A 24,458-nucleotide genomic window follows, 5' to 3' on the forward strand; every position below is an offset into this window, starting at 1 on the left:
GGGTAGATTTCATAGACATGCATACACTGTAAGCGTGGGCTGCAGTTATAAGAGCACTTTTAATTTACATGGTATAGCATTATAATTAAATGAATAAAACTTTTTAAAATGATTAAAATGTTTTCATCCTTGATTTTTTATTGTTGCTATTATAATTCAAAGACGCCTGGCCGTGTAGCATACGTCTTTTGGACATGTCCGGGTATGCCAATATATAAAAGGCATATTAAAATATCAAAGTGATATCAAATCACAAAATGACATAAAAGTGGTATAAAACCGTGTTATAAATGGGATATAAAGTGTTAATAAAAGCTTATCATTTGATATAAAATTTATATTAAACCATATAAAATGATAGGAAAATCATATCAAAGTGGGAGGCATTTAGGCGTGGTTTGGGGTGGCGAGGGGAGAGAAATGGGCGGATCTGGGTGGGGTTAGGGCGTTTCTGGGAGGGGTTATGGTGTGAAAAAGGGGCGGGCACCTGTCACTTTGAGTTTGACTAGACATGTCCCACTATACTACTGGCCTGTAGTAACAGGTCACAGCTCTCCCTCACCTCTGGTAGGTGGCCGCATGTTACAGCATAGAAAAAGGATGACTGTGGATAGGACTGCTTACTCATCATCTCAGTCACAGCAGGACGATGCTTGTCCATCATGTTCCATACTGTACTGCTGCTGCCGCTACTACTACCCCTACACAGCTGTGCATCTCCAGTCTTGTCCGTCAGGTTCCATACTGTGCTGCTGCCACTTCTACTCCCCCCACATGTCCTCTCTTGTCCATCATGTTCCATACTGTACTGCTGCTGCCGCTACTACTACCCCTACATAGATGTACATCTCCAGTCTTGTCCATCATGTTCCAAACTGTTGCTGCTTCCACTCTACACAACCAGACATCTACTGCCTTGTCCAGTAGAGAGATATCAGTCGGACTTGGTTCCTCAGTAGGCCTCCATTAGGGCTTCAGAGTGGCTGCTCAGGCTGCTGCGTCAGCAAAGGCATTACCCCCTGCCTCGTGAGTTTGTACCTTGATGATCTCTACCCTAACAGACTCTGCATTTTTAATGGGTTTATCTGCTGAGCCCACAAAGTCTCTGCTCTTCCAGATAGGACCATAGTCTTCTTCCACCCCATTGCCATATGTTCGCTAGTTCGGTGAACCGCGAACGAGCAAAATTCGCCACGAAACGACCGCCTACCCAGTCCATGGACTTCTTTCCTGGTAGTATCGGGTGTGACGATTCATGATCTCAGCAACACGAAGAAATCGCGAATGCGTCCAGTTTTAAAATCACCAGAGCCTTCGCCTGCACACAGAGAGTTAAAATCTTTTTTAACCGAAAGTAATTCACCCTTGCTAGCACAGCTCACAGATCAGAGGTACAATTAGCACCTCCTTGCCAAAGAATCTTCCTGCCCCCGTGCCAGGTTAAGTACCCATCAATCTGGTATTTTCTTGACAGAACCTCATAAAAACTTCCTTAACCCTAATTCCCGCTCTGAGATATAAAGGTTCTCAGGCACATTGTATTGTCTTCCAGTCATATTTGGTATCAGATGATGCGTAAAATTGTACTGATTATCAATATCAACTCTATTTCTTGATTGGACTTACAGGATATGGAGAAACGGGCAAAGCAAAAATTCTGCGAGATTTTCTCCCTATGGGGCAAAGGACTGCCCCTGTTCCAATTACACAAGGCTGGACCTGTACGTGTCATAACCACTCCCCGCTTCAGAGGGGGTAAAAACAGCGACACACTCAGGTCCTGGGACCTTCATCTACCATCTGATGTCGACTAACATCATGACCGCCCGCTGGACATGGGCACCCCGCCATCTTGGATTACTCCTTACAAAGACTTTATCTTTTACTGGACACTACCACGGTGATTCTGAACTTACAGACATTCTATTCCCTTCCATCTCTTACCTATTTCTATCCAACCGATCTGTTCCACTGGCAGGTAGATTATCTGTGAGGTTTAATGTATATATTTTTTGGGTATAGTTTTTAGAATAAAACTAACGATTGTATCGTTCCAGTTTTGCCCTTGTTACCTGATTATCTGGTCTATGCTAAGAACTCTGTCATCAGAGGAGACATACTACCGCATTGTCTTATTTCTATACATTGTTAATTGGTTAGCTAGGTTGGAAATAACCGTTTCTTCCCTTTAGGATTAGCTAGCCAGGGTCTCTTCACCCGATTCAATACGAAGAGTGGTGGCAGCAAATTAATCTGATTTCCAATATTTAAAAGAAGAAAAACTGCTACAAGAGGACATAGTTTTAAATTATAGAAACATAGAAACATAGAATGTGTCGGCAGATAAGAACCATTTGGCCCATCTAGTCTGCCCAATATATCTGAATCCTATGAATAGTCCCTGGCCCTATCTTATATGAAGGATAGCCTTATGCCTATCCCATGCATGCTTAAACCCCTTCACTGTATTTGCAGCTACCACTTCTGCAGGAAGGCTATTCCATGCATCCACTACTCTCTCAGTAAAGTAATACTTCCTTATATTACTTTTAAACCTTTGCCCCTGTAACCAAAACCTCTGGCCACGTCAACCACTGGAGAACAAGAAGATGTTGGTGGCACTTGGTGAAGTAAGGTGTGGGGGTTCTGTACATCAAAGATCATCAGTAGTAAGAGGGTATATGGTTCGTCAAAGTGACAGGTACCACGCCCCCTTTTACACGCCCCCTTTTATATCGCTTGATATAAATTTTATATCGCTTGATATTAATTTTATATCGCTTGATATTAATTTTTTATCGCTTGATATTTGGTATATATCGCATCATATTAGGTTTATAATAGTTATCACTTCTCCGATGCCTGCTAATATCAGTCAGTTCACAATTGCATTTAAAAGCAAAATGATTAACTCATGATTTTGTCAGCCCCCCGTAACAAGACGTGCTCTACAAAGGCATGACAGAGATCACAGGGTGTATTCTTGTAATCGAACCGTATCTAATGCAATGGTCATGACACCTTAATACAAAGGCTTTGTTCTACAAGCTCGTGACAGTTGTTTTAGACTTTCTACAGACATGCTCGTGACACCCTCTGGACATTCCACAGGCTGTATTCTTGTAATCGAGACTAATGCATAGGTTACCCCATCTATATAAATTCTATCTATCAATTTATCTACCTATCTATCCTTATATCTATCTATCTATCCATTTTATCTAACAATTTATCCATTTATCTATCTTTCTATCCATCTATCTGTTATCTATCCATTTATCTATCCAACTATCTATCTAACCAGCTATCTGTTATCTATCTATGTATCTATACATCCATATACCCCATCTATCTAAATTCTATCTATCATTCTATCTATTATCTATCTATCAATTATCTATCTATCTCTCTATCTATCTACCTATCTATAGTCTATTTAGCCATCTACCGGTTTTCTATCTATCTATCAATTTATCTACAGCTCTATCCTTCTATCTATCAATTATCTATCTTTCTATCTATCTACCTATCTATAGTCTATTATTATTATTATTGTTATTTATTATTAAAGCGCCATTCATTCCATAGCGCTGTACATATGATAAGGGGTGCACATACATAATACAGACAAGTGCACTAAGCAGGAACAAGATGAGTTACAGACTGGTACAGAAGGAGAGAGGGCCCTGCCCGTGAGGGCTTACAATGTACATGGTATGGGAGAAGGACACAGTAGGTGCGGGTGAAGCTGGTCATGGCGGTATAGAGGCAGCAGGGTCACCGGTTGTAGGCTTGTCTGAAGAGGTTGGTTTTCAGGTTTCTTTTGAAGGATTCCACTGTAGGTGAGAGTCTGATATGTTGGGGTAGCAAGTTCCAGAGTATGGGGGATGCACGGGAGAAATCCTGGAGTCGATTGTGGGAAGAGGCAATAAGAGGAGAGGAGAGAAGGAGGTCTTGTGAGGATCGGAGAGTGCGTGTGGGGGTGTATCAGGAAAGTAGCTCAGAGATGTAGGGAGGGGACAGGTTATGGACGGCCTTGTATGTATTTGTTAGTACTTTGAAGTGAATTTGTTGGGCAATGGGGAGCCAGTGAAGGGATTGGCAGAGGGGAGATGCAGAGGAGTAATAGGGTGAGAGGTGGATTAGTCGGGCAGCAGAGTTGAGGATAGATTGGAGGGGTGCGAGAGTGCTAGATGGAAGGCCACAGAGGAGAATGTTGCAGTAGTCTAGGCGGGAGATAATGAGGGCATGTACAAGCATTTTCGCAGATTCAAAGTTAAGGGAAGCACGGATGCGGGAGATGTTTTTGAGTTGGAGGCGGCAGATGGTGGAAAGGGCTTGGATGTGCGGTCGGAAGGAAAGGGCAGAATCCAAGGTCACTCCAAGGCAGCGGGCTTTGTTGACTGGGGAGAGTGTGCAGCCATTGATCATGATAAATAGGTCTGTTGGGGGGGTTGAACAAGATGGGGGAAAGATTATGAATTCTGTCTTATCCATGTTAAGTTTAAGAAAGCGAGAGGCAAAGAAGGATGATATAGAAGATAGACATTGTGGGATTCTTGATAGTAAGGTGGTGATGTCTGGACCAGAGAGGTAGATTTGTGTGTCGTCAGCGTAGGAGTGATACTGAAAGCCATGGGACTCTATGAGCTGGCCCAGGCCAAAAGTGTAGATAGAGAAGAGCAGGGGTCCTAGGACAGAGCCTTGCGGGACACCAACAGAGAGGGAATGAGACGAGGAGGTGGTGCGGGAGTGGGAGACGCTAAACATCCGGTCTGTGAGGTATGATGTGATCCAGGAGAGGGCCAGGTCAGTGATGCCAAGAGATGAGAGAGTTTGTAACAGAAGGGAGTGGTCGACAGTGTCGAAGGCAGAGGACAGGTCAAGGAGAAGGAGGACAGAGTATTGTTTCTTGGTTTTGGCTGTCAGTAGGTCATTGGTGACTTTGGTAAGGGCAGTCTCGGTCGAGTGTTGGGGTCGGAAGCCAGATTGTAGGCGGTCATAGAGGGAGCAGGAGGAGAGGTGGGAGGACAGTTCTGAATAGACATGTTGTTCAAGTAGCTTTGAGGCATACGGAAGAAGTGATATGGGGCGATAACTGGACAAGGAAGATGGGTCAAGTGAAGGCTTTTTGAGGATGGGTGTAATGGTAGCATGTTTAAAAGCAGAGGGGAAGACACCAGAGTTTAGTGATAGGTTGAAGAGATGAGTTAGGGCTGGGATAAACACTGTGGTGAGGTTAGGGATGAGGTGGGATGGGATTGGGTCAAGTGCACAGGTGGTCAGATGAGATTTGGAGAGTAGAGTGGAGAGTTTTTCTTCTGTAATGGTGGAGAAGCGGGTTTTGAGAGAAGAGGACCGAGCAGTTGTGTAGAGGGTCTGTGGGGACTGTGCAGTAAAGCTTTCTCTGATGTGGACTATCTTTTGTTTGAAATATTTGGCAAAGTCCTCAGCTGAGAAGAGTGGAGAGGGTGGGGGCGCTGGGTGACAGAGAAGGGAGTTAATAGTCTATCTTTCCATCTATCGGTTAGCTATCTATCTATCCCTTTATCTATATATCTATCTATGTTTCTATACATCCATATACCTCATCTATCTAAATTCTATCAATTTATCTATCTATATTTCTATCTACATATCTATGTATCAATTACCTATCTATCTATTCTGTCTATCTACAGACATGTCAGGACATGTCCTAATATAAAGTCTATACATAGATGGATAGATATATCTGTTATCTATCTATGTAGCTAAACAACCATATACCCCATCTATCTAAAATGTATCTATCAATTTATCTATCTATCTATCTATATCATATCTATCTTTCTATCTACCTATCTATAGTCTATCTTTCCATCTGTTATCTATCTATATTTCCATTTATCTATCTATCTATCTATACATCCATATACCCGATCTATCTAAATGCTAACTATCCTTCTATCTATTATCTATCAATTACCTATCTATCTATCTATCTATCTATCTATCTATCTATTCTGTCTATCTACAGACATGTCAGGACATGTCCTAATATAAAGTCTATACATATATCTATCCATCTAGCTGTTATCCATCTATGTAGCTAAACAACCATATGACCCATCTATCTAAAATGTATCTATCAATTTATCTATATAGCTATCTATCTATCTATCTATCTCATATCTATCTATCTATATCTCTATCTATCTATCTTTCCATCTATCTGTTATCTATCTTTCCATTTTATCTATCTATGTATCTATACATCCATATACCCCATCTATCTAAATTCTATCTATCCTTCTATCTATCTATCTATCTATCTATCTTTCTATCTACCTATCTATAGTCTATCTATCCATCTACCTGTTTTCTATCTATCAATTATCTATCTATCTATCTACCTTGAGAAAATGAGGAAGCAGCACACTGTGTGAACACGGGGTGCACGTCAGGCTGGTGAGGACCAGCACCTAGGTCCAATGAGCTAGAGATGAAAGAATAGCCAGCAGCACTCCAGGATATCAAAAAGCAAACGGTGGTTTATTAAACCCAAAGTCAAGCGACGTTTCAACAGCTTGTTGCTGTCTTTATCATGCTTGATAAAGACAGCAACAAGCTGTTGAAACGTCGCTTGACTTTGGGTTTAATAAACCACCGTTTGCTTTTTGATATCCTGGAGTGCTGCTGGCTATTCTTTCATCTCTATCTATCTATCTATCTACTTATCTGTAGCCTAGCTTTCCAGCTATCTATATTTATAGTGCTTGATATACAATGTATATACTGTTGTGTCACAGATGTCCTAAGACATATCCTACACAACCAACCCCCAACACTCTGTGCCAATACACACCTTAGTATTTCTCTGGGCCAACCATCCCCACCACTCTGTGTCAGTACACACCGCAATGTTGCAAAGTTGTATTCATTTAAAATGTTTACACAATACAAAATTTCGAAAATGTTGTACAATATGCTGTAAAAATGTCAAAATGATCAATTTATCCGTATATCTATCACAATCTAACGTTTCAATAGATAAATATTTTATTTATTTATCTATCAATCTATCTAACAATTTATCCATTTATCTATCTATTTCTAACCAGCTATCTACTATAACATTTCTATCTATCAAACATCTATTTATTTTTCTATCTATCTAACTGGCTGTCTTTCTTTCTATCTATCTATCTATCTATTATTTATCTTTCTATCTATCTATTTTATCTAACAATTTATCCATTTATCTATCTTTCTATCAATCTTTCTATCTATCTAACTGTCTGTCTTTCTTTCTATCTATCTATTATTTATCTTTCTATCTATCTATTTTATCTAACAATTTATCCATTTATCTATCTTTCTATCTATCTAACTGTCTGTCTTTCACACTCACTGCAGAAGTGAGCAGCCTGAGGTAGGACGAGGTAGGACGTGCTGCGGACCCCCTCCCCTCTGCCCCTCCTCCCCCCTCCCTGCGCTCACAGCTCACCGGTCAGTGATGGTGACTCAGAGGTCCTGTGAAATGAGGTGAACTCTGTACCGGCCGGGGTTTTTTTTCTCACTTACCTGATGTCTGGAGCCGGACTGCTTGCTGGATGTGCCGTGGTGTTGGGGAGAGAATGAGCAAGGGGTGAGCGGACAGTTATCCCCCTGATCCGTCTGATTCCTAGGGGGGAGCCTCGGCTTGCTGTGCAGCAGGTGAGCGGAGGAAGCTGCTGCTTCAGCCGTGTGTGGCTTGGACTCGGTTCTGGGAAGCTGTGGAGCCGTGTTGTCTCCAGCTCTGCATCGGCCCCTTACACCGACGAGTGAACTTCTGCAGGAAGCTGTCCATGGAGATGTCGATCCGGACCCAGCAAATCGCTTGAACTAAGGACGGGCAAGTTTGGTGAAACTTATCTGTTTAAATGCCTGTGGTCATAACATCTAACTAACTGAATAAGGGCAAAAAGCCGTGGTCTGTCTGCTAACAACATTAACAAACAGCACAAGCTGAATCCTTGCTCAAGGCCCTATGTGTTTTCTTGCTTTTTTTTTTTTTTGGCTCCAGCAGAAGGCTTCATTATTGTATATCTGAGGGGAGCCCTAGGCGATGTGTAAGAGGCGCATGGGAATTTATTGTCCTGTGCACCATGGGGAAGGGGGGGGGGGTGGTTTGTTTTTCTACTGCGGGGTCCAACCTAGAATTTGGGAGAGGGGCGGGAGGGCCTGGCCATTCGCCGTAATTCTGTAAATGTCACGTATACTAACATGGAATGTCCGCGGATTGGCGGACAAACTTAAACGGAGGGTGGTATATGATATCATTTCTAGACATTTACCTGCTATCGTGGGGTTGATTGAGACGCATTTTACTGCTGAAAAATTGAAATATATGCGAAAATCTTGGACGCAGTACGAATACCACTCCCACTACTCGGCCTATTCCACGAGGTGTCAGTGTTTACATACATAGGTATGTGGACTATGAGCCATATGATCAATGGATTGATAAAGAGGGAAGATTTGTATTCCTATATGGCCGGTGGAAGGGACTGGTATGCGTGCTTGCGTTTGTATATATTCCTCCCCCTTTCTCCTCGGAAGTACTTAGGAAACTTGCAGAGTATTTATGTAAGTGGGATCCATGTCCTATATTAGTGTCAGGAGATTTTAACTCTATTATGGATAATAGGGACAGGGTATCCGAGTATAGTGGAAGGGGGAGTATTAATGATCAACCCACGATCCTCAGCGGGATCTGCCAGGAGATGGGTCTTATAGATGTGTGGCAGTTCTTGTACGGGAAAAAAACGGCCTTTTCCTGCTTTAGTAGATCTTGCAGGGCCATGTCTAGGATAGATCTATTTCTAGCAAGTGCAGAATTTTTGGAATTGATTCAAAAAATGAAGTACGAACCACATGGTATATCTGATCATACTCCGATGTTAATTTCGAGGGCTGACTCTCTACCCTCTGTGGGGAAAAAACCCTTTAGGTTAAACCCACATTGGATACAGGTGGTCGGTGACCAAGAAAAAATTGGGAAAGATATTACAGAATTCTGGGCACTAAATTATGGATCCACACACATACATTATGTGTGGGATTCCTTGAAGGCCATGATAAGAGGGTCATATAGTATGAGGATTACGCAGAATATGCTAATACTGAAAAGGGATTGGTAGAGAGGGTCGGGGCGCTTGAGGCGGCCTTGGCCAAACAAAATGAGAATGGCACTCGATCATTACTAATGGAGGCAAAGAGGGAATACCAGAATTTTCTTTATGAAAAGGCGCAACATAGACGCTTTTTCGCTGGACAGCAAGATTTTTTTGGAGAAAAGCAAGACTGGTAGAATGTTGGCATCAGTGATTTCTAGTCAAAGGGCCCAAATCCCAATAAAGCAAATAAAACTTCCAACGGGTGTACTAACTAATGACAGCTTTAAAATCAAAACTGTAATCGTAGAACACTTCACTAAAGTATATCGGTCGGACCTCGGGGTGGATGACGGGGCCCAGGCTCTTTTCTTTGAAGGTATGGCACTCCCTTGCCTTTCCGGGCAGGATAGTGCCAAACTAAATTTGCCACTCTCTCTTGAAGAGGTGGAGAAAGATGTTGACAGCATAAAGGGCAATATGGCTCCGGGAAGGGATGGCATACCCTTTTAATTTTACAGAGTATATCGTAAAACCGTATTGCCTCTTCTTTTGCAAATGTTTAATGAATCTTGGAGGAGTGGTTCACTCCCCCCCTTCTTGAGGGAAGCCTCCATTTCCTTAATCCTGAAGAAAGATAAAGATAAGACAGAGGTGGGGGCGTATCGCCCTATTTCACTACTTAACACCGATTACAAGATACTAGCGAAAGTGCTCGCAAATAGACTAAGGGGGGGTTGTTCACCGTCTGATCCATCCGGATCAGACGGGTTTTATCCCAAAACGAGACATACAATCTAATATCCGCAGGGCCTTTCTAAATGTATATGTTGGGGAGGGGGAGGATCGCTCCATCCTGTCTCTGGATGCCGAGAAGGCCTTTGACAGGGTGGAGTGGCCCTTCCTGTGGGCGACTTTGGATAAAATGAACTTGGGCGAACATTTCATTAAATGGATACAGTTACTTTATTCAGATTCTAGGGCCAGGGTTAAGATAAATGGGATTGACTCAGAACAGCTCCCCCTACAGCGAGGTACTCGACAGGGTTGTCTCCTTTCACCTCTGATATTTGCCCTAGCTCTGGAACCTCTCGCCTGTAAAATCCGGCAGTCTAGTCAGATTGTAGGATTTGGAGGGAGAGGAGAGGAAGATAGGATTAGTCTATACGCGGACGACATTCTCGTATTTCTGAGGCAGGGATGGAAGGCCGTTACACCTGTAATGAATATCTTTGAGAGAATATGGGGCGATATCGGGGTATAAAGTAAACTGGGATAAATCTGAACTTCTCCCTCTGGTTCGAGTGCCCCCTGATAGGTCCTTAGGCATTAAGGTTCTTGGATTAAATGACTCCATCCGATACCTGGGTATCAGCATAAGCTCGGACTTGACCCGATATAACTCCTTAAATATAACTCCCATGATTAATAAGATCAGGGAGAAGATCCGTCCTGGCAGAAGCTGCCTTTGTCACAGGAGGAAAGGATTGCATTGATTAAGATGGTGGTCCTCCCTATTGCATTATACCCTTTGACAGCATGCCCGATATGGATTGATGACTCCACTTTTGGGTTAGTGGACAAATTGATGAACGACTTAATCTGGGGGAGGGGAAGGGTTAGGATTAAGCAAAAATATCTTTGTATATCGGAGAGAAGGGGTGGCCTTTCCCTTCCATTCCTCCAGGGATATTATATTGCAGCACAGATAAAGTGGTGTTTGGGAGGGGGGAGGGCAGAAAGTCAGGCCGCTTTGCTGTTGGGTATCCTTTCAAGGGATTTCCAGGGGCCATATGGGGACATTTTTTCTGTCTTGGAGACTGGCCATTTGGACATGAGGAAAAAACAATGTTTGACTAGTGATACACTAAACAAGGTTTGGAATAAGATAAAAAAAAATTACTGGGTGAGACATTCCCTACTCACTTTACTCCACTTTGGCACAATTATAATTTAAAAGAATTTAAGTCAATTGTAGACTATAAATATTGGAATTCACGCGGAATTAACCGCTTAACTCACATAATATCACATGGTAATATTATTCCTTTAGATGCACTAATAAAAGGTATACCGTCCTTTGTAGATAGATATGGGTACGCACAAATCAGTCACGTATATAGGAGCACTCAGAACAAAAATGTATTGGCCATTAGGACAAGCCCCTTCTTGGATTATTGGTTTAGATTTAAGGATACTCAACTTACACTCTCTCAAATATATCAAACTTCGGGACTGTTTGGGGGAAATAACCACATTTAAAAGTGAGGGAGGCTGGGAAGCTGAATTGGGCAAAGGGAACAGCTTGGAATGGGATATTGTATATCAAAACATAAAAAAAGTATCGATCTCTCAGAAATACAGATTGATACAGTTCAAGATTGTTCACCGCCTATACTACTCCCCCGCCTTCCTCGCCAAGATATACAAGGAAAGGAAGGACCTGTGCTGGAAATGCGGAGTTAAGTCACCTACTATGGGATTGTCCGGAAGTGTGGGGGTATTGGACTAGCATCTATGAGGAACTATATAAAAGATATAAGATCAAATTGAAGCGAAGTTTTACGCAGGCAATATTGGGTCTTTTCCCCCGCTCTGAACTGACCCCCTACCAACTACGAGTTAGCATGGAAAGTTTTATGGTCGCAAAGGCCTTGATAATTAAATATTGGGGTACGAAGAATAGTCCTAGCTTTAATGAATGGAGGGCTCGGCTAGACACTATTGAGGCCTATAGAAGAATGACAAGGAAATTGGAGTGATGGCTCCTGCGGGGGCAGGCTCCCTTACTCGCTTCAGGCCCCCAGGATCCCTTATAGTGGGAATTTCTGGAAACAGAAGTTAAGGTAGTTATTAAAATGCGGATGGACCCCGCAGCAGGGAAGCAAAAGGGATGGGGTGAGTTAAAAGGAACAAGTGTATTAACTTGTATAAAGTATATTTGTAAATTTTAACTGGTTGATATGAAAATTTGTATATTTGTTCCAGAAAATAATAAAGGATTTGGAAAAAAACAAAAAAAAACTGTCTTTCTATCTTTCTTTCTATCTATCTATTATCTATCTTTCTATCAATCTATCCATTTTATCTAACAATTTATCCATTTATCTAATTTTCTATCAATCTTTCTATCTATCCATCTATCTAACAATTTATCAATTTTTTTTTTTGTCTAGCTACCACATATCTATTTATCTAATTATCTACCAATCTATTTTATCTATCTATTTATCTAGCGGCTAATATCTATCTAACGTCCAATCTTTCTATCTATTTTCCTATCAATCTATCCATTTATCTAACAATTTATCCATTTATCTGTCTATCTTTCTATCTATTTCTAACCATCTAGCTACTATAACATGGCTATCTATCAAACATCTATCTATTTACATTTCTATCTATCAAACATCTATTTATCTTTCTATCTATCTAACTGGCTGTCTTTCTATCTATTATCTATCCATCTTTCTATCTATTATCTATCCATCTTTCTATCTATTATCTATCCATCTTTCTATCTATTATCTATCTGTCTTTCTATCTATTTTATCTATTTATCTAGCTTCTAATATCTATCTAACGTCCAATCTTTCTATCTATTTTCCTATCAATCTATCCATTTATCTAACAATGTATCCATTTATCTGTCTTTCTATCTATTTCTAACCAGCTAGCTAACAAAATGATCAATTTATCCGTATATCTATCTACCCCAATCTAACGTTTCAATAGATACATATTTTATCTATCTACCTATCAATCTTTCTAACAATTTATCCATTTATCTGTCTATCTGTCTATCTATTTCTTACCAGCTAGCTACTATAACATGGCTATCTATCAAACATCTATCTATTTATCTTTCTATCTATCTAACTGGATAGTTGTCCTTTGCCAAGATATTTCTCCCACCCAGCATGGGTATATGTAAAATGACACCCCAAAACACATTCCCCACCTTCTCCTGAGTACGGAGATACCACATGTGTGACACTTTTTTGCAGCCTAGGTGGGCAAAGGGGCCCACATTCTAAAGAGCACCTTTAGGATTTCACAGGTCATTTTTTACACATTTTGATTTCAAACTACTTCCCACACATTTGGGCCCCTAGAATGCCAGGGCAGTATAACTACCCCACAAATGACCCCATTTTGGAAAGAAGACACCCCAAGGTATTCGCTGATGGGCATAGTGAGTTCATGGAAGTTTTTATTTTTTGTCACAATTTAGTGGAATATGAGACTTTGTAAGAAAAAAAAAAAATCATCATTTTCCGCTAACTTGTGACAAAAAATAAAGAGTTCTATGAACTCACTATGCCCATCAGCGAATACCTTAGGGTGTCTACTTTCCGAAATGGGGTCATTTGTGGGGTGTTTGTACTGTCTGGGCATTGTAGGACTTCAGGAAACATGACAGGTGCTCAGAAAGTCAGAGCTGCTTCAAAAAGCGGAAATTCACATTTTTGTACCATAGTTTGTAAACGCTATAGCTTTTACCCAAACATTTTTTTTTTATCAAAGACATGTAGAACAATAAATTTTGAGAAAAATTTATATATGGATGTCGTTTTTTTGGCAAAATTTTACAACTGAAAGTGAAAAATGTCATTTTTTTGCAAAAAATCGTTAAATTTCGATTAATAACAAAAAAGTAAAAATGTCAGCAGCAATGAAATACCACCAAATGAAAGCTGTATTAGTGAGAAGAAAAGGAGGTAAAATTCATTTGGGTGGTAAGTTGCATGACCGAGCAATAAACGGTGAAAGTAGTGTAGGTCAGAAGTGTAAAAAGTGGTCTGGTCAATAAGGGTGTTTAAGCTAAGGGGAGCTGAAGTGGTTAATTCATGATTTTCCCAGACCCATGTCACCGGAGCTGCCCTACAAGGTCGTGACACCTGTCAAGTACATCAAAAGCACAGCTTTTAGGACAGGCCACAGTATGTGTTCTTGTAATCGATAGTTGTAATCAAGACTTTTCTAATGCAAGGGTCATGACCTCTTGCAAGCACATTGCTTAATTCAAGATTTTCCCAGACCCATGTCACCTGAGCTGCCCTACAAGGTCGTGACACCTGTCATGTAGATCAAAAGCACAGCTTTTAGGATAGGCCACAGGAAGCATTCTTGTAATCGATACGAGTCTAAATGACTTTTCTACAGACATGCTCATTAAAACATCTGGACATTTCCACATGTAGGCTTTATAAATAAATTTTTTGTAATTTTATAACATTTGATATAAACGCTACCCACTTTAATATGAGAAGTTTTATATAAACTTCATAAAGCGGCCCTGCAGGGGGGCGTGGTACCTGTCACTTTGACGAAACATATACCCTCTTACTACTATAGATAATAGATAGAAAGAAAGATAGAAAGACAGCCAGTTAGATAGATAGAAAGATAAATAAATGTTTGATAGATAGCCATGTTATAGTAGCTAGATGGTTAGAAATAGATAGAAAGATAGACAGATAAATGGATACATTGTTAGATAAATGGATAGATTGATAGGAAAATAGATAGAAAGATTGGACGTTAGATAGATATTAGCAGCTAGATAAATAGATAGATAAAATAGATTGGTAGATAATTAGATAAATAGATATGTGGTAGCTAGACAAAAAAAAATTGATAAATTGTTAGATAGATGGATAGATAGAAAGATTGATAGAAAGATAGATAATAGATAGAAAGAAAGATAGAAAGACAGCCAGTTAGATAGATAGAAAGATAAATAGATGTTTGATAGATAGAAATGTAAATAGATAGATGTTTGATAGATAGCCATGTTATAGTAGCTAGATGGTTAGAAATAGATAGAAAGATAGACAGATAAATGGATAAATTGTTAGATAGATAAAATATTTATCTATTGAAACGTTAGATTGTGATAGATATACGGATAAATTGATCATTTTGACATTTTTACAGCATATTGTACAACATTTTTGAAATTTTGTATTGTGTAAACATTTTAAATGAATACAACTTTGCAACATTGCGGTGTGTATTGCCACAGAGTGGTGGGGGATGGTTGTGTAGGATATGTCTTAGGACATCTGTGACACAACAGTATATAAATTTTATATCAAGCAATATAAATTTAATATCAAGCACTATAAATATAGATAGCTGGAAAGCTAGGCTACAAATAAGTAGATAGATAGATAATTGATAGATAGAAAACAGGTAGATGGATAGATAGACTATAGATAGAAAGATAGATAGAAGGATAGATAGAATTTAGATAGATGGGGTATATGGATGTATAGATACATAGATAGATAGATAGATAGATAGATAAAATGGAAAGATAGATAACAGATGGAAAGATAGACTATAGATAGGTAGATAGAAAGATAGATAGATAGAGATATAGATAGATAGATATGAGATAGATAGATAGATAATTGATAGATACATTTTAGATAGATGGGGTATATGGTTGTTTAGCTACATAGATGGATAACAGCTAGATGGATAGATATATGTATAGACTTTATATTAGGACATGTCCTGACATGTCTGTAGATAGACAGAATAGATAGATAGGTAATTGATACATAGATATGTAGATAGAAATATAGATAGATAAATTGATAGAATTTAGATAGATGAGGTATATGAATATATAGAAACATAGATAGATATATAGATAAAGGGATAGATAGATAGCTAACCGATAGATGGAAATATAGACTATAGATAGGTAGATAGATAAATTGATAGATAGAAAACCGGTAGATGGCTAAATAGACTATAGATAGGTAGATAGAGAGATAGATAGATAGATAATTGATAGATAGATAATAGATAGAATGATAGATAGAATTTAGATAGATGGGGTATATGGATGTATAGATACATAGATAGATAACAGCTGGTTAGATAGATAGTTGGATAGATAACAGATAGATGGATAGAAAGATAGATAAATGGATAAATTGTTAGATAAAATGGATAGATAGATAGATAGATAGATATAAGGATAGATAGGTAGATAAATTGATAGATATAATTTATATAGATGGGGTAACCTATGCATTAGAAACGTCTCGATTACAAGAATACAGCCTGTGGAATGTCCAGAGGGTGTCACGAACATGTCTGTAGAAAGTCTAAAACAACTGTCACGAGCTTGTAGAACAAAGCCTTTGTATTAAGGTGTAATGACCATTGCATTAGATACAGTTCGATTACAAGAATACACCCTGTGATCTCTGTCATGCCCTTGTAGAGCACGTCTGGTTACGGGGGGCTGACAAAATCATGAGTTAATCATTTTGCTTTTAAATGCAATTGTGAACTGACTGATATTAGCAGGCATCGGAGAAGTGATTACTATTATAAACCTAATATGATGCGATATAAAATTAATATCAAGCGATATAAAATAAATATCAAGCGATATAAAAGGGGGCGTGTAAAAGGAGGCGTGGTACCTGTCACTTTGACGAACCATATACCCTCTTACTACTACTATCATCTTGTTCACCTCCCTAAGGTCATGGACCATGCTACACTGCTGCGGTTCCCCTGGGGTCAGCTTTTCCTTCACAGAGAATAGTGGGGGCTCCACGGTGACCTGCACCCCCTCATTACTCTGATTTCCCTGCACCGTGTCCCCTGTTACTGGTTCGGTGCTGATGGCTCCTGGTTTACCTGTTACTGGTGCTGTCTGGTTTGGGCTTTATTGCCGATGGGGCGACCGACAGAAGGACAACATCAGCCTTAGGCCCCTTGGTTCGGGCAAATTATGGCTAATGAGCCCTCGTCAGCAATAACCTGCCATTGTAAATGTGCCCTCGACTACCGGATAACGGAGCACAACGCGCGGATTGTTTCTCATGACGCCGCAATCCTTTTTAGCGGCAGCAGATCCTGCTGTACAAAGAGCAAGAAATGGTTCTGTATGGAGACGAAGAGCAACATTACCGATCCCTGCTGCCCATACTGTGGAGGAGATCGCTGCATGTAAAGGTGTCTCCTCCACTGACCAGCAGGCGATTTCTGTCCGGCCGCCTCTCGGCATGTTTCCCGTGCTGCGGCCGCATCTCCCGCCCGTCCCCGTTATAATGAATGGGGCCGGGCCAGACTTCCGGAAGCAGACGTGTGCGAGCATTAGTCCGGATCTGGCAGGATGTTCCCCCGGCAGAAACGGGCAAACCTAACACTAGGGTGAAAGAAGCGACCGGCGGGTGAGGACTATACCAATGAGGGGACCGGGGGGGGGGGGGGGGGGGGACTAGTGCTGACTGACCAGTGTGCCGGGCGGGGCCAGCCCTGTGACATCACACCGCAAAGCATGCTGGGAGAGGAAAACTCCAGGAACCTGAGGGAAAGAGGAAGTTCTGCTGGAAACGTCCTGTAAAGAGGCTCTGATGTCCGGACAGCGGGAGGGAGAGCCCCGGCATGAGGAGGAGCAGGTTACTGGGAGCCGGGGGCCGCAGTCAGTAGTGCAGTGTGTGATGTCTGTCACAGCTGATGCTTCAGTAGTGCAGTGTGTGATGTCTGTCACAGCTGGTGCTTCAGTAGTGCAGTGTATGATGTCTGTCACAGCTGATGCTTCAGTAGTGCAGTGTATGATGTCTGTCACAGCTGATGCTTCAGTAGTGCAGTGTGGGATGTCTGTCACAGCTGATGCTTCAGTAGTGCAGTGTATGATGTCTGTCACAGCTGGTGCTTCAGTAGTGCAGTGTATGATGTCTGTCACAGCTGGTGCTTCAGTAGTGCAGTGTATGATGTCTGTCACAGCTGATGCTTCAGTAGTGCAGTGTATGATGTCTGTCACAGTTGATGCTTCAGTAGTGCAGTGTATGATATCTGTCGCAGTTGATACTTCAGTAGTGCAGTGTGTGATGTCTGTGGCAGCTGATGCTTCAGTAGTGCAGTGTATGATGTCTGTCATAGGTGATGCTTCAGTAGTGCAGTGTATGATGTCTGTGGCAGCTGGTGCTTCAGTAGTGCAGTGTATGATGTCTGTGGCAGCTGGTGCTTCAGTAGTGCAGTGTATGATGTCTGTCACAGTTGATGCTTCAGTAGTGCAGTGTATGATGTCTGTCATAGGTGATGCTTCAGTAGTGCAGTGTATGATGTCTGAGGCAGCTGATGCTTCAGTAGTGCAGTGTATGATGTCTGTTGCAGCTGGTGCTTCAGTAGTGCAGTGTATTGATGCAGTTAATGCTTCAGTAGTGCAGTGTATTGTTGCAGCTGGTGCTTCAGTAGTGCAGTGTATGATGTCTGTCACAGCTGGTGCTTCAGTAGTGCAGTGTATTGTGGCAGTTAACGCTTCAGTAGTGCAGTGTATTGTAGCAGTTGATGCTTCAGTAGTGCAGTGTATTGTGGCAGTTGATGCTTCAGTAGTGCAGTGTATTGTGGCAGTTGATGCTTCAGTAGTGCAGTGTATGATGTCTGTGGCAGCTGATGCTTCAGTAGTGCAGTGTATGATGTCTGTGGCAGCTGATACTTCAGTAGTGCAGTGTATGATGTCTGAGGCAGCTGATGCTTCAGTAGTGCAGTGTATGATGTCTGTCGCAGCTGGTGCTTCAGTAGTGCAGTGTATTGATGCAGCTGGTGCTTCAGTAGTGCAGTGTGTGATGTCTGTCACAGCTGGTGTTTCATTAGAGCAGTGTATGATGTCTTTCACAGCTGGTGCTTCAGTAGTGCAGTGTATTGTGGCAGTTGATGCTTCAGTAGTGCAGTGTATTGTGGCAGTTGATGCTTCAGTAGTGCAGTGTATTGTGGCAGCTGACGCTTCAGTAGTGCAGTGTATTGTGGCAGCTGACGCTTCAGTAGTGCAGTGTATTGTGGCAGTTGACGCTTCAGTAGTGCAGTGTATTGTGGCAGCTGATGCTTCAGTAGTGCAGTGTATTGTGGCAGTTGATGCTTCAGTAGTGCAGTGTATTGTGGCAGTTGACGCTTCAGTAGTGCAGTGTATTGTGGCAGTTGACGCTTCAGTAGTGCAGTGTATTGTGGCAGTTGATGCTTCAGTAGTGCAGTGTATTGTGGCAGTTGATGCTTCAGTAGTGCAGTGTATTGTGGCAGCTGACGCTTCAGTAGTGCAGTGTATTGTGGCAGCTGACGCTTCAGTAGTGCAGTGTATTGTGGCAGTTGACGCTTCAGTAGTGCAGTGTATTGTGGCAGCTGATGCTTCAGTAGTGCAGTGTATTGTGGCAGTTGATGCTTCAGTAGTGCAGTGCATTGTGGCAGTTGACGCTTCAGTAGTGCAGTGTATTGTGGCAGTTGACGCTTCAGTAGTGCAGTGTATTGTGGCAGTTGACGCTTCAGTAGTGCAGTGTATTGTTGCAGTTGACGCTTCAGTAGTGCAGTGTATTGTGGCAGCTGATGCTTCAGTAGTGCAGTGTATTGTTGCAGTTGACGCTTCAGTAGTGCAGTGTATTGTTGCAGTTGACGCTTCAGTAGTGCAGTGTATTGTGGCAGCTGACGCTTCAGTAGTGCAGTGTATTGTGGCAGTTGACGCTTCAGTAGTGCAGTGTATTGTGGCAGTTGACGCTTCAGTAGTGCAGTGTATTGTGGCAGTTGACGCTTCAGTAGTGCAGTGTATTGTTGCAGTTGACGCTTCAGTAGTGCAGTGTATTGTGGCAGCTGATGCTTCAGTAGTGCAGTGTATTGTGGCAGCTGACGCTTCAGTAGTGCAGTGTATTGTGGCAGTTGACGCTTCAGTAGTGCAGTGTATTGTGGCAGTTGACGCTTCAGTAGTGCAGTGTATTGTGGCAGTTGATGCTTCAGTAGTGCAGTGTATTGTGGCAGTTGATGCTTCAGTAGTGCAGTGTATTGTGGCAGTTGATGCTTCAGTAGTGCAGTGTATTGTGGCAGTTGACGCTTCAGTAGTGCAGTGTATTGTGGCAGTTGACGCTTCAGTAGTGCAGTGTATTGTGGCTGTTGATGCTTCAGTAGTGCAGTGTATTGTGGCAGTTGACGCTTCAGTAGTGCAGTGTATTGTGGCAGTTGATGCTTCAGTAGTGCAGTGTATTGTGGCAGTTGATGCTTCAGTAGTGCAGTGTATTGTGGCAGTTGACGCTTCAGTAGTGCAGTGTATTGTTGCAGTTGACGCTTCAGTAGTGCAGTGTATTGTTGCAGTTGACGCTTCAGTAGTGCAGTGTATTGTAGCAGTTGACGCTTCAGTAGTGCAGTGTATTGTGGCAGTTGACGCTTCAGTAGTGCAGTGTATTGTGGCAGTTGATGCTTCAGTAGTGCAGTGTATTGTGGCAGTTGATGCTTCAGTAGTGCAGTGTATTGTTGCAGTTGACGCTTCAGTAGTGCAGTGTATTGTGGCAGTTGACGCTTCAGTAGTGCAGTGTATTGTGGCAGTTGATGCTTCAGTAGTGCAGTGTATTGTGGCAGTTGATGCTTCAGTAGTGCAGTGTATTGTGGCAGTTGATGCTTCAGTAGTGCAGTGTATTGTAGCAGTTGATGCTTCAGTAGTGCAGTGTATTGTTGCAGTTGACGCTTCAGTAGTGCAGTGTATTGTGGCAGTTGATGCTTCAGTAGTGCAGTGTATTGTGGCAGTTGATGCTTCAGTAGTGCAGTGTATTGTGGCAGTTGACGCTTCAGTAGTGCAGTGTATTGTGGCAGTTGACGCTTCAGTAGTGCAGTGTATTGTGGCAGTTGACGCTTCAGTAGTGCAGTGTATTGTGGCAGTTGACGCTTCAGTAGTGCAGTGTATTGTGACAGTTGATGCTTCAGTAGTGCAGTGTATTGTGGCAGTTGACGCTTCAGTAGTGCAGTGTATTGTGGCAGTTGACGCTTCAGTAGTGCAGTGTATTGTGGCAGTTGACGCTTCAGTAGTGCAGTGTATTGTTGCAGTTGACGCTTTAGTAGTGCAGTGTATTGTGGCAGTTGACGCTTCAGTAAATCACGATTTAAATCCTAGTTTTCTCCATGGAGACTGATTCTTCTGATATAACTTATAATAAGTAGATGAAGATTTAAACAGCTTTTCACATTAGTTTGATTCGGTTGATTCTGCTTTCAGAGGTTTGTAGAAGTTCGGATTAAGGTCTTTTTCTCTACTCTGTTCATGTTATAACATTTTTGCTGTGGAGAAGAGGCGGCCTGTGATCTCTGCTGAGTCAAATTCAGTTTTGAGAACTGCAAAAGTAAACCAAGCATCTGTGATAATATCTTGTAGGCAAAGAAACTGCCCAATAATCTTACAAAAACCTCTGGAAGAGCCGGACATTGTGAATGGATTCATGGAGTTTATTTACCAAAGAAATTACATATATAAACCTAGAATGTGTCGGCAGATAAGAACCATTTGGCCCATCTAGTCTGCCCAATATACTGAGTACTATGAATAGTCCCTGGCCCTATCTTATATGAAGGATGGCCTTATGCCTATCCCATGCATGCTTAAACTCCTTCACTGTGTTTGCAGCTGCCACTTCTGCAGGAAGGCTATTCCATGCATCCACTACTCTCTCAGTAAAGTAATACTTCCTGATATTACTTTTAAACCTTTGCCCCTCTAATTTAACACTATGTCCTCTTGTAGCAGTTTTTCTTCTTGTAAATCTTCTCTCCTCTTTTCCCTTGCTGATTCCCTTTATGTATTTAGCAGTTTCTCTCATATCCCCTCTGTCTCGTCTTTCTTCCAAGCTATACATGTTAAGGTCCTTTAATCTTTCCTGGTAAGTTTTATCCTGCAATCCATGTACCAGTTTAGTAGCTCTTCTCTGAACTCTCTCCAAAGTATCAGTATCCTTCTGCAGATATGGTCTCAAGTACTGAGCACAATACTCCAGATGAGGTCTCACTAGTGCTCTGTAGAGTGGCATGAGCGCCCCCCTCTGTCTACTGGTAATGCCTCTCCCTATACAGGGAGTGCAGAATTATTAGGCAAATGAGTATTTTGACCACATCATCCTCTTTATGCATGTTGTCTTATTCCAAGCTGTATAGGCTCGAAAGCCTACTACCAATTAAGCATATTAGGTGATGTGCATCTCTGTAATGAGAAGGGGTGTGGTCTAATGACATCAACACCCTATATCAGGTGTGCATAATTATTAGGCAACTTCCTTTCCTTTGGCAAAAAGGGTCAAAAGATGGACTTGACAGGCTCAGAAAAGTCAAAAATAGTGAGATATCTTGCAGAGGGATGCAGCACTCTTAAAATTGCAAAGCTTCTGAAGCGTGATCATCGAACAAACAAGCGTTTCATTCAAAATAGTCAACAGGGTCGCAAGAAGCGTGTGGAAAAACCAAGGCGCAAAATAACTGCCCATGAACTGAGAAAAGTCAAGCGTGCAGCTGCCAAGATGCCACTTGCCACCAGTTTGGCCATATTTCAGAGCTGCAACATCACTGGAGTGCCCAAAAGCACAAGGTGTGCAATACTCAGAGACATGACCAAGGTAAGAAAGGCTGAAAGACGACCACCACTGAACAAGACACACAAGCTGAAACGTCAAGACTGGGCCAAGAAATATCTCAAGACTGATTTTTCTAAGGTTTTATGGACTGATGAAATGAGAGTGAGTATTGATGGGCCAGATGGATGGGCCCGTGGCTGGATTGGTAAAGGGCAGAGAGCTCCAGTCCGACTCAGACGCCAGCAAGGTGGAGGTGGAGTACTGGTTTGGGCTGGTATCATCAAAGATGAGCTTGTGGGGCCTTTTCGGGTTGAGGATGGAGTCAAGCTCAACTCCCAGTCCTACTGCCAGTTTCTGGAAGACACCTTCTTCAAGCAGTGGTACAGGAAGAAGTCTGCATCCTTCAAGAAAAACATGATTTTCATGCAGGACAATGCTCCATCACACGCGTCCAAGTACTCCACAGCGTGGCTGGCAAGAAAGGGTATAAAAGAAGAAAATCTAATGACATGGCCTCCTTGTTCACCTGATCTGAACCCCATTGAGAACCTGTGGTCCATCATCAAATGTGAGATTTACAAGGAGGGAAAACAGTACACCTCTCTGAACAGTGTCTGGGAGGCTGTGGTTGCTGCTGCACGCAATGTTGATGGTGAACAGATCAAAACACTGACAGAATCCATGGATGGCAGGCTTTTGAGTGTCCTTGCAAAGAAAGGTGGCTATATTGGTCACTGATTTGTTTTTGTTTTGTTTTTGAATGTCAGAAATGTATATTTGTGAATGTTGAGATGTTATATTGGTTTCACTGGTAAAAATAAATAATTGAAATGGGTATATATTTGTTTTTTGTTAAGTTGCCTAATAATTATGCACAGTAATAGTCACCTGCACACACAGATATCCCCCTAAAATAGCTAAAACTAAAAACAAACTAAAAATACCAAAAACCAAAAATATTCAGCTTTGATATTAATGAGTTTTTTGGGTTCATTGAGAACATGGTTGTTGTTCAATAATAAAATGAATCCTCAAAAATACAACTTGCCTAATAATTCTGCACTCCCTGTACACCCCAGCATTCTGCTAGCATCTCCTGCTGCTCTATGACATGGTCTGCCTACCTTTAAGTCTTCTGAAATAATGACCCCTAAATCCCTTTCCTCAGATACTGAGGTTAGGACTGTATCACTGATTGTATATTCTGCTCTTGGGTTTTTACGCCCCAGGTGCATTATCTTGCACTTATCAACATTACATTTTAGTTGCCAGATTTTTGACCATTCCTCTAGTTTTCCTAAATCCTTTTCCATTTGGTGTATCCCTCCAGGAACATCAACCCTGTTACAAATCTTTGTGTCATCAGCAAAAAGACGCACCTTACCATCGAGGCCTTCTGCAATGTAGCTGATAAATATATTAAACAATATGGGTCCCAGAACAGATCCCTGAGGTGCCCCACTGGTAACAAGACCTTGGTCTGAATATACTCCATTGACTACAACCCTCTGTTGTCTGTCCCTCAGCCACTGCCTAATCCATTCCACAATATGGGAGTCCAAGTACAGCCTTAGGGCTCTTTCACACTTGCGTTGTTGTGTTCCGGCATAGAGTTCCGTCGTCAGGGCTCTATGCCGGAAGAATCCTGATCAGTTTTATCCTAATGCATTCTGAATGGAGAGAAATCCGTTCAGGATGCATCAGGATGTCTTCAGTTCCGGAACGGAACGTTTTTTGGCCGGAGAAAATACCGCAGCATGCTGTGCTTTTTGCTCCGGTCAAAAATCCTGAACACTTGCCGCAAGGCCGGATCCGGAATTAATGCCCATTGATCCGGCCTTAAGCTAAACGTCGTTTTGGCGCATTACCGGACCCGACGTTTAGCTTTTTCTGAATGGTTACCATGGCTGCCAGGACACTAAAGTCCTGTTTGCCATGGTAAAGTGTAGTGGGGAGCGGGGGAGCAGTATACTTA

At 41.8% G+C, this 24,458-nt stretch overlaps 2 protein-coding genes across 10 annotated transcripts in view; one reads left to right on the plus strand and one right to left on the minus strand.

The window, feature by feature from the left end:
* The window catches only part of LOC121000837 (gastrula zinc finger protein XlCGF26.1-like), an 800,859-nt gene that overhangs the window by 33,934 nt on the left and 742,467 nt on the right, over positions 1-24,458 (minus strand). The gene's annotated exons all lie outside the window — the stretch shown is intronic.
* The window catches only part of LOC121000871 (gastrula zinc finger protein XlCGF49.1-like), a 91,574-nt gene continuing 84,564 nt past the window's right edge, over positions 17,449-24,458 (plus strand). For both annotated transcript variants that reach the window (XM_040431618.1, XM_040431619.1), the window contains exon 1: positions 17,449-17,566. The gene's annotated coding sequence lies outside the window, so the exon portion shown is untranslated. The remainder of the gene's footprint in view (positions 17,567-24,458) is intronic.

The sequence above is a fragment of the Bufo bufo genome, chromosome 5 (genome assembly GCF_905171765.1).
Source record: "Bufo bufo chromosome 5, aBufBuf1.1, whole genome shotgun sequence".
NCBI classification, from domain to species: domain Eukaryota; kingdom Metazoa; phylum Chordata; class Amphibia; order Anura; family Bufonidae; genus Bufo; species Bufo bufo.